At 45.4% G+C, this 16209-nt stretch overlaps 1 protein-coding gene across 1 annotated transcript in view; it reads right to left on the minus strand.

Annotated features, from left to right (window-relative positions):
• LOC124545856 overlaps positions 1–16209 on the minus strand; it is a 1204377-nt gene that overhangs the window by 1176221 nt on the left and 11947 nt on the right. The gene's annotated exons all lie outside the window — the stretch shown is intronic.

Below are 16209 nucleotides of genomic sequence, written 5' to 3' on the forward strand. Positions count from 1 at the left end.
GAGCAAAAAAGTACCAGTCCACAACTTCATGTGTGTTTTTGGAGAAAGCGTGCGTGATTGTACGTACCTAAGTCAGGTGGTAAGCAGAAAAGTAATTTTGTAACTTAACAGATCTCTTTTTGAGCTGATCATTGCAGCAAAAGGCACGAGCCATACACTGACATCCCGTGCGTTCTGGTTCTTTTCTGTTGCGATGTTAACGATTACGACTGACTTGTAGGTCGTATGTCTTCAGTGGCTTCTTTGGTTGGTTGGTTGGTTTGGGGGATTAAAGGGACCAGACTGCCATGGTCATCGGTCCCTTTTTCCAAAGACATAGAACACCCACAGAGAACAAAAACGAGGAACAGAAGAGATCACAGACGATACAGAACAGGAGAGACTGAGACAAAGACAAGACAAAACGAAACGAACGAAAACCACATAGAGATAAACGGTGGTTGGCCGACCATACAAATAAAAAAGGAAAAGCCAACCACTTAGAAACACAATAAAAAATCAGTGTAAAATCATAGGCCAAAGGCCAGAGTCGACACAAAACAAAAATAAAACAGAAACACTCAGATTAAATGATAAAATCCCCCTGCCCGAATAAAACGTAAAACTAAGTCAGCCATAGTGGAGTCGTCTGTTAAAAGGGCAGGGAGCGTATCAGGCAGCGCAAATGTCTGCCTGACCACAGCTAAAAGGGGGCAGGCCAACAGAATGTGGGCCACTGTCAAAGCCGCCCCGCAGCGACATACAGGAGGGTCCTCCCGGCGCAGTAAGTAACCGTGTGTCAGCCGGGAGTGGCCAATGCGGAGCCGGCAAAGAACTACCGATTCCCTGCGAGTGGCTCGCAGGGATGACCGCCACACAGCCGTCGTCTCCTTGACAGCACGGAGTTTATTGGACAATGGCAGTTCGCGCCATTCCTCGTCCCATAGCGCCAAGATTTTGCGGCGGAAGACTGCCCGCAAATCAGTCTCTGGGAGGCCAAGGTCCAGAGATGGCTTGCTGGTGGCCTCTTTCGCCAGGCGGTCAACATGTTCGTTACCCGGGATACCGACATGACCGGGGGTCCACACAAAGACCACAGAGCGGCCGCAACAGGCAAGAGTATGCAGAGACTCGTGGATAGCCATCACCAGACGAGAACGAGGGAAACACTGGTCGAGAGCTCCTAAACCGCTCAGGGAATCGCTACAGATAACGAAGGACTCACCTGAGCAGGAGCGGATATACTCTAGGGCACGAAAGATGGCGACCAATTCAGCAGTGTAAACGCTGCAGCCATCCAGCAAGGAACGTTGTTCGGAACGGTCCCCTAGAGTGAGCGCATACCCGACACGACCAGCAACCATCGAACCGTCAGTGTAGACAATACCAGAGCCCTGATACGTGGCCAGGAGAGAATAAAAGCGGCGGCGGAAGGCCTCTGGAGGGACTGAGTCCTTCGGGCCCTGTGCCAGGTCCAGCCGAAGGCAAGGGCGACGAACACACCATGGGGGTGTATGCAAAGTAGCCCGGAATGTAGGTGGAACAGTGAAAACCTGAAGCCCAGAGAGAAGCTCTTTGACGCGGACCGCTACTGTACAACCAGACCGGGGCCGACGATCTGGCAGATGGACGACCGATCGCGGGAACAGGAGACGATAATTTGGATGCCCGGGCGAGCTGAGAACATGGGCAGCATAAGCGGCCAGCAAACGTTGGCGTCGGAACCGCAGGGGAGGGACACCTGCCTCCACGAGTAAGCTGTCCACAGGGCTGGTGCGGAAAGCACCAGTGGCAAGGCGTATCCCGCTGTGGAGAATTGGGTCCAGCACCCGCAACGCAGACGGGGATGCTGAACCATATGCCAGGCACCCATAATCCAGACGGGACTGGATTAACGCCTGGTAGAGCCGTAGCAGGGTAGAGCGGTCGGCTCCCCAGCGGGTGTGGCTCAAACACCGGAGTGCATTGAGATGCCGCCAACACGTCTGTTTGAGCTGCCGGATATGAGGCAGCCAAGTCAACCGGGCATCCAAAACCACCCCCAAAAACCTGTGGGTCTCCACCACAGCAAGGAGTTCGTCGGCAAGAGAAAGCCGCGGCTCAGGATGGACTGTTCGGCGCCGGCAGAAATGCATAACGCGGGTCTTGGCTGCCGAAAACTGAAACCCATGGGCTACAGCCCAAGACTGCGCCCTACGGATAGCGCCCTGTAGCTGACGTTCAACAGCTGCAATGCCAGTAGAGCTGTAGTAAAGGCAGAAGTCGTCAGCATACAGGGAAGCAGAGACAGAATTACCCACGGCCGCAGCAAGCCCGTTAATGGCTATTAAAAACAGACAGACACTTAAAACAGAGCCCTGTGGCACACCGTTCTCCTGGACGTGGGAGGAACTATACGAGGCCGCGACTTGCACGCGGAAGGTACGACACGACAGAAAATTGCGGATAAAAATCGGCAGAGGACCCCGAAGACCCCATCCATGAAGCGTAGAAAGAATGTGATGACGCCACGTCGTATCGTACGCCTTCCGCATGTCGAAAAAGACAGCGACCAGGTGCTGACGGCGGGAAAAGGCAGTACGGATGGCCGACTCCAGGCTCACCAGATTGTCGGCGGCGGAGCGGCCTTTACGGAACCCACCCTGAGATGGAGCCAGAAGGCCCCGAGACTCCAGTACCCAATTCAAGCGCCGGCTCACCATCCGTTCAAGCAACTTGCAAAGAACGTTGGTGAGGCTAATGGGACGGTAGCTGTCCACCTCCAGAGGGTTCTTTCCAGGCTTCAAAACGGGGATGACAATGCCTTCCCGCCATTGCGACGGAAACTCCCCCTCGACCCAAAGACGGTTGTAAAGATCGAGAAGGCGCCGCTGGCAGTCCACTGAAAGGTGTTTCAGCATCTGACAGTGGATGCCATCTGGCCCAGGAGCGGTATCAGGGCAAGCAGCGAGGGCACTGCGAAATTCCCACTCACTAAATGGAGCATTGTAAGATTCTGGGTGGGTGGTGCGAAACGAAAGGCTCCGACGTTCCATCCGCTCTTTAATGGAGCGGAAGGCCTGGGGGTAATTCGCAGAAGCGGAACTCATAGCAAAATGCTCCGCTAAGCGATTTGCAATGACGTCGGAGTCAGTACAAACTGCTCCATTTAGTGAGAGCGCAGGGACGCTGACAGGTGGCCGATAGCCGTAGACGCGGCGAATCTTGGCCCACACCTGCGATGGAGTGACATGGAGGCCAATTGTGGACACATACCGCTCCCAGCACTCTGTGGCTTCTTTTACGATAACGCCGACCGTATTCGGATGTAGTTCTTACCCTCGTGATATGACTGAATACACGTTCGAAGCGCTAAACAGAAGGCCGAAAGGAAGTTAACAATGCTTCTCATTAACTCTGGTACTCATTTCGCTGACAGAAATCGTTCCCTGTAATTCAGTCTCTACGTATCAAATTAAACGAGTGCTTTGCTAGAGAATAAATGTTATAATTTAATGATTAACTATACGTTTATGGTGACTGTTCAGTTATTATATGGAAGGTGGCGGGGAAGGACTCAGAATGCTAGATCGGACTTAGTCGTTACGTAGGCCCTCTGTTTCGAAGGACACAGTCTGCGATTCTACGTCCCGTCAATGTCCAGGTCGTCAGAAATGGAACACAAGCTAAGACAGGACAGGAAAACGGGAAGATCCAAAACTTCATTCCACTAGTATTTACAGTGAAATGATGGCATTATTTATATTTAGTACCTTTCAGAACTACAAATTCCACTACATTTATATAATTTTCAATTCTTCCAGCACACATTTCGCTACAAATAAGGTGAAGACTGTAATATTTTGAGGTCAAGAAGAAACTTTCACATGACGATGAATGAACAGTAGCGATCATCGCAAAAATGATTCGAGATCAACTTCATAGTCTGCACCAGTGTTAACACGCTTTTGCTGTTTTCGCACATGGGAGAACTATAATGATTTAGATTTCTTTACTGGCACAAAATTTGGTAAGGTACGAAGGCTATTCGGAAAGTAAGGAACGATAGGTCGCGAAATGGAAACCACATTGAAAATCAAAACTGTTTTATTTTCAACGGTTAGCTACATCTTCCAGCTACTTCTCTACACAGTCGCCGCTCAGACTTAGACATCTATCGTAGCGTTGTACCAAATTTTCAATTCCCTCGTTATAGAAGACATCCGCCAGTGCTTTTCGACAATTTTCTTATCTGGACTGCTGCTCGTTGTCTGCGTCAAAATATTGTCTTCATAGCCAGCGGTTCATTTGAGCAGAGATGAACCTCAGGGGTAGCCAATTATGGGCTGTATTGTGGTTGATCAAACACTTCCCATTGAAAACGCTGCAGGAGCATCTTCATTGCCCCTGCAAAGTGTGGGCGAGAATTGTCGTGTACAACGAACATGACAGTTATGTTATGTGGGTTGCATAGTTTCAGGCGAAATTCTTCACCAGGCCCTCATACTTGGCGGGAGACGCTAATTTCTAGCCTTCTTTACGTTCTCACTGTGAGCTCAGAACTGAAAAGAGCGACGCGATGAGATCGACGGGCGTACTAGACAAAGTGCCCAAAGCATCTGTGCAAAGCTTAATAAGATTTTTATTGTATTTTCCATTTCGCGACCGATCGTTCCTTACTTTCCGAATAATCCTCGTATTAGATACTAAAAGTAAGAGCTGTCCTCAAACGTTGTTTTAATGATACAGAAATGCGCAAACAACTATAAAAAAAGGAATCTAACAACGAGAGCGTTACTTGTTGCGGTATAGGAAGCGGACTGTAAAACTCGTATTTCTTGGAACACCCAAAATCTCCTACTCATTTACTGTGTCATTATTTCGTGTGGGGGCGACCCACCAGGTGGCCCAGTTCACAAGGAAGGACGCGCGAGCGATACGGGCAGCTTATCGGGAGTATCGGCTTGAAATTAGTTACCGGTAATCTCCAGGTGCGCTAGGTCGAGACGCGAACACACCCAGATTAAAATTCGTTATTGGTACGACGTGACAGATAACAGCCAAGAACGATTTCTAAGACCTATCTTCCACAAGGCGTGGCACGCTGAAGTCGGCGCATGATCACACACAAACACACGCACGGTGGCGTTCTATTCTCGAGGAATGGAACAGCAGGAGCGATTACACAACGACCAAATGCGCACTCCATCAGAAACTAATCGTTTTACTGGGAAAGGGGGCTATCTGCGGCGAAAGGCCAAAATATGTTGCATTGGAGACTCCATGCTCAGGTTTTCTCATTTGAAGTCTTGTTGTAGCTGAGAATGCGGCATCAGATTCCGGTAGTGCATGAAACTCTACTTCCGAAACAATTGACACAAAAATTAAAGAAGTTGAGCAAGAGTTTAAAAAATGTAGTATTAGGAGGATTATGCTAGATACTGGCCTATATTGGCGGGCTGGGAGAAAAGAAGGGTAATACAGGCTTATCAAACTACCGACGACGAGGAAACTAAAGACAGAGTACAACATCCACCGCTTCCTTTTCGAAGGAGCAATCTCAGTATTTGCCATAACGTATTTAGGGTGACTACGGAAACGTTTTATCTGGATGGCTGGATGGGTTTGAATTCCAGAGGCGTTAACCACTGCGGCACCTCGCTCGTCGATGTACTTGAGAAAATACTTTTGTCTTGGCTTGTGTGTCAAACGAAACGTCACTGGTCGCTAGATACTCTTACATACTCTCCCGTAGCCGCTTTTAAGTTATCGAGCAAGATGCCGCAGTAACAAGGACACTGGTTCAAGTCGCCGTCAGGTTATCAGGAATTAGATTTTTCGTGAAATTTTGGAAATAACACGGTCGTACTTCCGTTCTCAAAGCGAGGTTATGCTCCAACGATCTAGACGTCGACAACCTGTTAAACGCAAATTCTCCTTCAGACCCTTCACTTTCGTACTGTGCGATACAACGGCTCCACGATGGATGTCAGTCTGTTTCTCCCTCCTGTTTATCAGCATGTCTCACAAACAGGTTTATTCTGCAGCGGCACCGATAACAGACACTACTACACTTTTAGCACAAGGGTACTTTTTCCAACAATAAGAATGATTCCGTTGTAGTAGCCCTCTATGGTTATCCAAAAGTAAATGAAAAATTTAACACATCTTTTGAAACCATTTTTTGTCGTATTTGGTAAATTCAAATGTCAGTCACGCCCGAAACACAAAAGACATCTAGCCATCGCTTGAACACTACGCACCAGATCCGTCAAAACAAGCTAGAGATGACTCATTACCCAGCATCAGCCAAATACGTGTGTGAACTATTTGAATAACAAGCCATTGGGGAAAAAGAGACTGTTGTGCAACTCATCGAAGGGAGCTGTACCACACCAAGTTAGCTCCTCGTTGAGCATTGCGCTGTTCTCGTATGTAAGAGTTGTCTAGGTGGTTATTACTATGTATCGATGAACAGCTACAATCATCTAGATACTTCCTACTTCTCGCATTCCACCCTATCTTCAGGCGACCCTGTCCACAGAGTTACGTCAGATAAATGCTTTGCAGTTACTTTCGGCGCCGCAAAAAAAAAAAAAAAACAGTCGCTACCATAACATGCAAGTTGTCACCCCCGCCCCCCACCCTCACACACACACACACACACACACACACACACACACACACACACACACACACACATATAACCAGGAAACAGAGCCTGTTGTGCACACTTTATATTTGCTTCAGTGTATCATTGGAGAAAAAATAGTTGTATTATATTTTGTGCTTTAAGGGGCAGTACACGTCAGTTCAACGAAACAAGTTTCGTAAGTTTCTGGAAAATTATCATTTCCTTGTAATATTACACATGAGGTTTTCCTGTTCGCTACACCTTACGTGTTTTATTATGTCTTATCTGCAAGTGTTTAGTGTAGGTTGGTGATAGTAGTGCATGATATGTGTAAGGGGCAGTCAAATGTAAACGAGGCTGATGGAAAAAAGGTAAGTAAACTGTTTACTATTTCAAAACCAGTCAGCGTAACTGTAAACTCATTTACGCACTGTGAGACAAGACAGTCAACACCTTTGGGTTAGAAGGTTTGCCGTTGCTTATGGTGCCCTGATTGCACCCTGGCGTGAACCATTTCGTCCGAAACAAATCGACGGCTGCGGATGTCTTTCTTCAGGGCTTCAAAAATACGGAAGTCGGATGTTCAGAGATCGGAGATTAGTACTTAACGTCCTGTCGACAACGAGGTCATTACAGACGGAGCACAAGCTCGGTTTAAGGAAGGATGGGGTAGAACAGCGGTCGTGCCCTTCCAAATGAACTATCCCGGCATTCGCCTTAAGCGATTTACGGAAATCACGGAACACCTAAATCAGGATGGCCGGATGCTTGTTTGAATCGTAGTCCTCCTGAATGCGAGTCCAGTGTGCTAACCTCTGCGCTACCCCGCTGGGGGACTGTTTGGCGATTATGTAAGGGCTCTCCGGCGAAACTACTGCAGCGCAGTCGAAACAACAGGCATGCCACCTCTTGGAAAGTGATGATGACCTCTTCTTTGACAGCAGAGGTCCGCTACCCATTGACCTTCTGGAACACGGCGCCAAAAGTAACGAACAGAGGTACGTGGACACTGATATTGCAGTTGTGACAAGAGATGTAAACACTCTTAAAGTAATGTACGAAATAATGTACGCAGAAGGAGCAAACATTTGATTCACGGTAAACCAAAACGAGACAAAATACCTAGTGATGTCCATTTCTAAGGCAAGAAAAACACCACATGACCTGGAGGCTTCTAATAAATGTTTTAAAGCTGTCAGCTGCTTCCATTATTTAGGTGTCCTCTTACCCAGCGTTAACAGTACAAGACATTGTATTAGAGAAAGGATACAAGTAGGAAACAGAGCCTGTTGTGCAAAATTACAGCTATTCAAGATTTATCTACTTACAAGATCAGCCAAGTTAGGAGTATCCTCTTCCCTTGCATGATCAATGGTTACATAGGGTAAGAAATGTGGACGGAGGCAGGTATGAACAACCTCAGGGCATTTGAAATAAAATCATGCGAAAAAATTGTAACTGTGAGAGAGTAAGGGGGTTGAAGAATAACATACAAACAAGAAATACTAGAGCTTATACAAGGAATAGATATGCTGAAATTTGTTAAAGCTCACAGACCGTATGGGTTGGTATATATGGACATGATGACAGATGACAGGATGACCAAATAAGGTAACGCAAATTGTATTCTACCACAAGGAAGAGCCAACCAAGAGCTAGATGGCTGGACAATGTGTTGGCCAACCTTATCAAAATGGAGATCCGAGGATGGAAGTAAAAAGCAGAGGACATGTTTGGAGGACGATTGTTGAGAATCCAAGGCCCATCAAAGGCTATAGTGCCGAAGAAGAAGAAGAAGGAGGAGGAGAAAGAGAAGAAGATACTTAGACACTGCAAAATTTGAAGCGCGGCATTACGTCCAAACGCCCACGAATGTTGATGGACATCATCATTCTCTCGCAGGATAACGTCCGCCCACATGTTGCTCAGGTTCTTTCGACTACGCTGCAGAAGTTTTGCTGGGAAGCCCTTACACATCCTCCGCAAAATCCCGATCTCTCTCCATGCGATATATATATATATATATATATATATATATATATATATATATATATATATATATATTAGCCCTGAAGAAAGACATTCGTGGCCGTCGATTTGCTTCGAACGAATAGGTGCACACCTGTGTATAATCAAACATTTTTCGGTGAAGAACGTGACAGTCTTGTCTCACAGTGAGGTAAATGTATCAACAATCACGGCGATTACTTTGTAAATCATAAACAGTTTACTTTTTTTCATCTGTCTCGTTTTAATTTGACTGCCCCTTATAAAATGGAATATACTAAACTTAACCTCTCAATGCAATGGACGGATCACCGATCTTCACTCTATGAGGAAATACAAAGGGATTTACAATGTAAGGCAGTATTGGCACAGAGTCTGAAGACCAGAAAATGCAGACTATCAGTTCTGTCTCCGCTTTCCGGATTACGGCGATGGACGTTTCTTCCACGACTAGGATTCGAACTGCCTGCTTGCTGGTCAAATGCTACATCAGTGTCGCACGTTACCGACCTCACTGGCACGGGGGCGGATAAAGATTACCCCGCCCGACCGGGGATCGAGCATCGTCCGTCTGCGGAGCAGTCGTTAATCTTAAACAGAATAACACACAGGACCTATACCCACTTAACTGCATGGCCTACAAGGAAAATGGGTCAGGTGATGACGCTTCAATCGAACGTTCTGCTGGTGATTGAATGAATTATTCCGAAAATGGAAGTGAGCAGAATGATTACTTCAAACTGTAATTAACAGTGTGATATGGATATCACGCGTACAGTCGAATTTATCCGTGACTATTTATGTTCGCATCTTCTTGCCAATAATATTCTCCATTGAATACTGTAGTCCCACAGCGTGAATGTCTTTAAGTTACGCTCTTGGTAAGTATCACATTTTCCCGGGTTCGATTCCCGGCGGGGTCAAGGATTTTCTCTGCCTCGTGATGACTGAGTGTTGTGTGATGTCCTTAGGTTAGTTAGGTTTAAGTAGTTCTAAGTTCTAGGGGACTGATGACCATAGATGTTAAGTCCCATAGTGCTCAGAGCCATTTTGAACCAAGTATCACATTTCCTAACCAATTTGGAGATACTAGTATAGTAACTGTGGGATGTCCCTGTGTACACTCCGATGACATGTTGATCCACATACTCACAAGTTAATACTCCATATAGATTTCAATGCCACAAATAAACTCATACCGTGATATTTATATCCATGAAATACAAAGTAAAACTTCACGTTTCCTACATGTGCAGGATTTGTTGAACGACATCAACATTACGACCATCGCCTTTAGTTGCCCTATAGCAAGTTTGATCTTTGGACCGAAGGTGGATCGATCCAGAGGCTGTTGAAGGCTTCTGTAGAGGCGGCACTGGCAAACGAAGAGTAGCTCGTGCAGTACAGGCACGCCTCGCTTACCCGTGCACACGCTGAAATGCACCTATGCTGCGTTGCCGCGCCTTTGTGAATCTTTTATTTTTCTCTTTGCGAAAAATATGCATGCCAAAGAGCTCCCATCAGGCAGCGTACGAATATTCTGATGTAAAACTCCCTACCGGTCAGCAGCAGCCGAAGAGTCACGCTCGTTGTGGATACAAGTAACTTCTCCATCATAGTAACTAATTTCTCATACAGCAGAATCATAGCAAGCAACGATCAGACACGTTTCATTTACGATCTCACGAGGAATAAATTTAGAACGCTATCAAAACCCTTTCACAGGTGACTACTTTTTGTTTTGTAATTTTCTATTTATTTATTTTTTCATCGGCCACTGAACAACACACAGGAAGCCCTTTCATTATAATGATACACTCTCTCTCTCTCTCTCCCTCTCTCTCTCTCTCTCTCTCTCTCTCTCTCTCTCTCCCTCTCTATGCGTTGTCTGCTGTTAACTAGACCACTGTGACTTCCGCTTTTGCTTTCCTTCAAACTTTTCTTCTTCTTCTTCTGTTCCTCGGGTGCTCGAATACTTCTTTCCTATCGAGTTTTTTCTTCCAAATCTCTCGACATCTGCTCGACACCTGCATCTGTACCTGAAACACAGAGGCGGCGCTACTGTTCCTTATGACATCGCAAGGACCAAGGTTAAAATCCCCATCCATCCATTCTGACTTAGGACATGTGTCTTCCAACTTATGTCGAATGCCGGACTGGTTCCTTTAATAGGACCACAAACGACTCATTTCTGAAATATCCTATTCAAACCAATGTAATTGTGAGTCTATGATATGGTCGGCGACTAACCTTCCTCTTTCCAATATTTTCTAAATGACAGAATGGTGCCGCAAGTGGCTGAATTTCTAATTATGTTTGTTTTAGTGCAGTTTCGGGTGTCAGGTCTTTTTAAAGCACCGTTTATAGTCACTTTGGGAAACCGTGACTACTAAAAGTAATAATCAAATAACAAAAACGTTTTTTTTTTCACCAGGAAGTCCTGCTAGCGAAACAATACAGCATTTATACTACCACACAGATGAAATTTAACTGTTTACTCTGTGTAATAGTATGGGTATACGCATAAGCGCTATATTTTGTCGCTGCCGGGGACTGTCAGCTGTTTTTTTTTCTTTGGTTATTACTCTGACCAGTCATGATTTCTGAAAGTAACTATACTTGATGTGAAAATCATCTAACAGCTGAAGCTGCACTGACACAAATAAAGCTTAAAAAAAACAGCCACTTGTGGAACCCTGTTGCAACTTGGAAAATTCAAAACTGCTGAGCATAAATAAACTTGACAAATTCTTAAACTTCAGTTAAAACACTTTAACATGGTCTCTCATTCGACAGCAAATAAAAGCAGCTGATTCGGTCCCTTGCACTGTAACTCCACCTCCGGTCTCAGAAGATGGAACAAGAGGGATGAATTGAGTGGGTGACGACAGAAGGTGGTTTTCTTTTGCACCGGGGAGAGTGGCTGGCGTGGGGCAGTGACGGCCTGACGCCGTTCTACAGTGGCAACTGTGAGGACGACAGGCGCAGCTGACGCACGGGCGAGTTCGACAGGTGACGGAAGTCGGGGAAAGGCGGTGTTACAGCACGAGCGGCCGATATGACGGAGCCGGAGATAGCCTCGATTTACATAACGGCCACCGCTACAATAAAACCAGAACCAATAAATCTGCGGAATGGGCAATAGCGCCATACGAAAGAGAAAAAACGCGCCCACGAAGGACATTTAAAGAACCACTCGGCAGGTGGAATAGTCCGTAGACGATGAAAGCTGTCGCTCTACTTCCGTTCTTTTAAAATCAGTAGCTGCCAAACGCATTACACGATCGAAACAAATGGTGTCCAGTGGCAGAGTTTGGCCAACGAAATGGAAAGACAATATTAAATATTTATTAACTAAAGGCAATTTGAACAGTGAGCTGGAATACTGATTGAAGGCTATATAAGGAATGTGGTCGTATCAGTTGAGACTGCCTGTCTTATGTGCACTAATGCTATCTGAGATAGCTAGAGAAACCCATGTGCAACCTATCGCATCGAAAAGTGTCTGAAAATTTTCGTCGTCCCAGCCTGCGAACGAAAAATTTCTGCATGTGTTCGCAGTCCTGGAAAAATTCGCTGCAAAAGATTTCCCTGTGAACTGCGGCTTAGTGTTCGAGACTCGCGAATAAACTGTGGCCCGGTGACACGACATCCGCTGTTTGGGAACATGAAGTCAGTGAATAGCTGCAAATGGTCTTCGAGTAGCCGAACATAACCATTTCCAGTCAATGATCTGTTCAGTTGAACCCGAGAGCTCAGTCCATTCCATGTAAACACAGTGCCCACCATTATGGAGTCACCACAAGCTTGCGCGGTGCCTTGTTGACAACTTGGGACCACGGGTTCGTGGGGCCTGCGACGCACTCGAACCCTACCACAGCTCCTACCAACTGACATCGGGACTCATCTGACCAGAGCCGCGCGGGATTAGGCGAGCGGACTTACAAGGGGAGGCCACCAATTGTGAAATTCAGATTCGATTCATACTGCGCACAATAAAAGCTCATGTCCAGAGGTGTAATGTGGCAAAGCACCAAGATGCACTTCTCAGCCGTTGTCGAGAAAATCGACAGTTAAAAGAAACCGTTGCGGTGAAATACTCTCTACGATTAGTAATTTTCTACAGCATCGTGGCGCAGCGGTAAGTGCTTGGGTTAGCAATCCGAAATTCGCCTGATCGAATCTCGCGTCATGCAATTTTCTTTATTATTAGTTTTTTGTAATTCAAATATATATATATATATATATATATATATATACTATTAATGAATCGCTTATGCATGTTGGTGAATGCGGATCTCTCTCCAATTGTACCGCCTCCATTTTTCCGTTTGTTTAACAGAGTGTACCAAAGCTCTCACGTCCGCACTGATTTTCGACGATGTTATAAGTTGCGCTAGGGACCGCATCTACCTTCTTTCGAAGTTAGCAGGCAACTACGCTGTTATACGGCGGCTCGTTTCGCCCCATTCAACATCTGTCCTTCAAGTGTAACGAGCGAGTAACGGAGTTTATATTTCATACCTGCCACAGCAAATTTGTGTTCGTGGGGTCTCTATTCTAATTCGAACGTTTGACTTACGCTATACGTATTCGTTTCGGAATATCGTTTCTACGTCTTCCGTTAACTATACGTGGTTAACATTATGAAGACAATTAATAACATTTGTGAAATACAACTTTGTTTGCGGAAAACATAATGATGTTCGAAGTCGCCAGTTTTTCCACGACAAACGACTTTCAACAACTTATTATATGCATAGCGTTCGGGTTTGTAATCCGAAAGTCGCCGGATCGAATCTCGCACCACGCAACTTTTTTTAGTATTTGTTTTTTGTAATTCAAATGTGTATACACACACACACACACACACACACACACACACACAGATATATATATATATATATATATATATATATATATATATACTAAAAAAAAAGTTGCATGGTGCGAGATTCGATCCAGCGACCTTCGGATTACAAGCCCGAGCGCTTACTGCTGCGCCACGGCGCTGTACAAAATTACTAATCGTAGAGCGTATTTCACCGTAACGGTTTCTTTTAACTGTCGATTTTCTCGACAACGGCTGAGAAGTGCATCTTGGTGCTTTGCCACATTACACCTCTGGCCACGAGCTTTTATAATGCGCAGTATGAATCGAATCTGAATTTCACAATTGGCGGCCTCCCCTTGTTAGGCGCTGCAGTCATGGACTGCGCGGCTGGTCCCGGCGGAGGTTCGAGTCCGCCCTCGGGCATGGGTGTGTGTGTCTGTCCTTAGGATAATTTAGGTTAAGTAGTGTGTAAGCTTAGGAACTGATGACCTTAGCAGTTAAGTCCCATAAGATTTCACACACATTTGAACCTTTTTGATTCATCTGACCAGATCGTGGTTTTCCAGTCGTCTAGGGTCTACGCGATATGGCCACGAGCACAGCAGAGGCGCTGCAAGCGATGTCGTGCAGTTTGAAAAGCCACTCGCGTTGGTAGTCTGCTGCCATAGACAATTAACGCCAAATTTTGCCGCACTGTCCCATCTGTCCTAACGGATACGTTAGTCGTAGGTCTCATACTGATTTCTGCGTTTATTTCACGCAGTGTTGTTCCGCCAATGCACTGCCCTTTCACACCTTGTGTTCGCAACACTACCGCTATCTGTATATGTGCACATCGCTATCACATGACTTCTGTCACCTCAGTTTACCTCTGTTAATGTTAAGTCTAGCACAGTGTTACAATTACGCATACGGATGAGACGTTGCTGGCTCTCTGTTATTTGCCGGACAGCTTCGTCACACCGCGAGGAAAAGCTGACCCTAACGAACGGCCTCCCTCTCTCTGACTCAGGACTAAGCTCAGTAAACAGCGAACAGCAGTCCAATCTGTGTAATGGAGGAGTTGAGACAGAGGGAGAGTCGCGTCACGCAGGTAGGCCCTCGGTCGTTTCCCGACGAGAATCAAGTTTCTCCGCTGCGGATTGTCTGAAATTGAGATTCCCCCGAAGGGACGAGCGGAAAGTAGAGGCTACGAGTCTTGATTCGTGTATTTGTAGAAGACTGCACACGCAGTCTTATTTGCACATGAAGGACGTTAATTGTGTTAGAATACCGTCTCATGTACCAACGTATGAAGAAGTGACGGTGCACGTCGCATACGGGTGAGTTTGCTTGCAAAAACTCTTCTTATCGTATAGAATCAATATAGAGTTCACGCACGTAAACATATGACAGCGATTTTTTATATATATATATATATATATATATATATATATATATATATATATAATTTCTTATATGTATATCACCAGTTCTCTGGCTAGTTTGGTACCGTCTTCCATCTCCGATTATCTCTGCAGTCCATTCACAGATATAAAAAGATTATGACATTCTCAGTAACCTATTTCGAAAGATTTAATATTTGTCCAGTATCTGAAATTTTTCATCGTTACTCTTTCCAGCAACAGATTAACTATGTCTTAATGTCATACCGGAAATCGCACTACCTAGTCTTTTTTTTCTGGCGTTTCCATATTCTCCTTGCAGTTCTCCATTTCGTACTTTATGTTTACTTCATTCGAAACCTCAGTCTACAGTGGCACATTTCAAACGGCGAATCGCGGCGGGTAGAGTACCAACTGACAAGAAGGAGATAACCCACGAATAGTCTGCCACACAACCCCTCAGTCTCGTCCAACACAGACCAGTGGTATTTTAGGGCCAATAAAATCTGTGAAAGTTGATACCACTAGTCTTTTGACACCGTTAGATAGCATATTAACGCACCCACTCTTCAGCTAAACTAGCCTAGGAGCTGAGGAAAGCCGCTGCAACACGACCGAAACTTTCAATTATTTTAGTATTTTAACATTTTACTAATTTATAATATGACGTGGCAATAAATCTAGAATCATTTTAATGAGATGATGTCGTATGTTTGTTAAATAAGCTTCGAAGGAGCACCCCGTTCTGTCGTGGTGTACGAAAACTTTACTGTAGCGTCCTCCAGTCATCATCTTTACAAGTGTCTGTGGCGCTCTCGCCTGTGGGTAACCCGCGATGAACCCGGCAGGCCTTCTATGAACCTTTTGTGTCTTGGATAATGCAACCCGGTAAAAAATTCCAGATTGACCGACTATACTCAAGCGATATTGGAAAGAAAAACAGTTTCTTCATAGGTTAAACATAATTAGAATGCTTCAAGTGAATCTCTATTTTGCTTATGCATTATGGCATAAGTTCCAGGCGCAATTAGGTTAATTTGATTGTTCAAAGTTAAATCTCCCCTACATCCCCGCGAAAAAATCGAATGATTGCTCACTGATGTGCAGTCAAACAATACCGGATCTTATCGCTGTTTATGCATATTGCACTGGATTTGCTTTGCGTCAGTTGCTATACAAACGTAGGAAATCATAGCCGCTGGAAGCCTGCAAATGCTGTACGACAAGCGGACTGCAATAAAAAGTAAGTTCAGACAACAAACAGTGCATCTATACGTACATTGAGGACAATATGCTCGAATATACGATCCGTCGCCGCGTCTTCACGACGGAAGTTGGATTCACCAGCTGTACAAGAACCCGTACCTGGACTATAGAAGGCAAGTTCGTGC

The sequence above is a fragment of the Schistocerca americana genome, chromosome 8, assembly GCF_021461395.2.
Source record: "Schistocerca americana isolate TAMUIC-IGC-003095 chromosome 8, iqSchAmer2.1, whole genome shotgun sequence".
Classification (NCBI taxonomy): domain Eukaryota; kingdom Metazoa; phylum Arthropoda; class Insecta; order Orthoptera; family Acrididae; genus Schistocerca; species Schistocerca americana.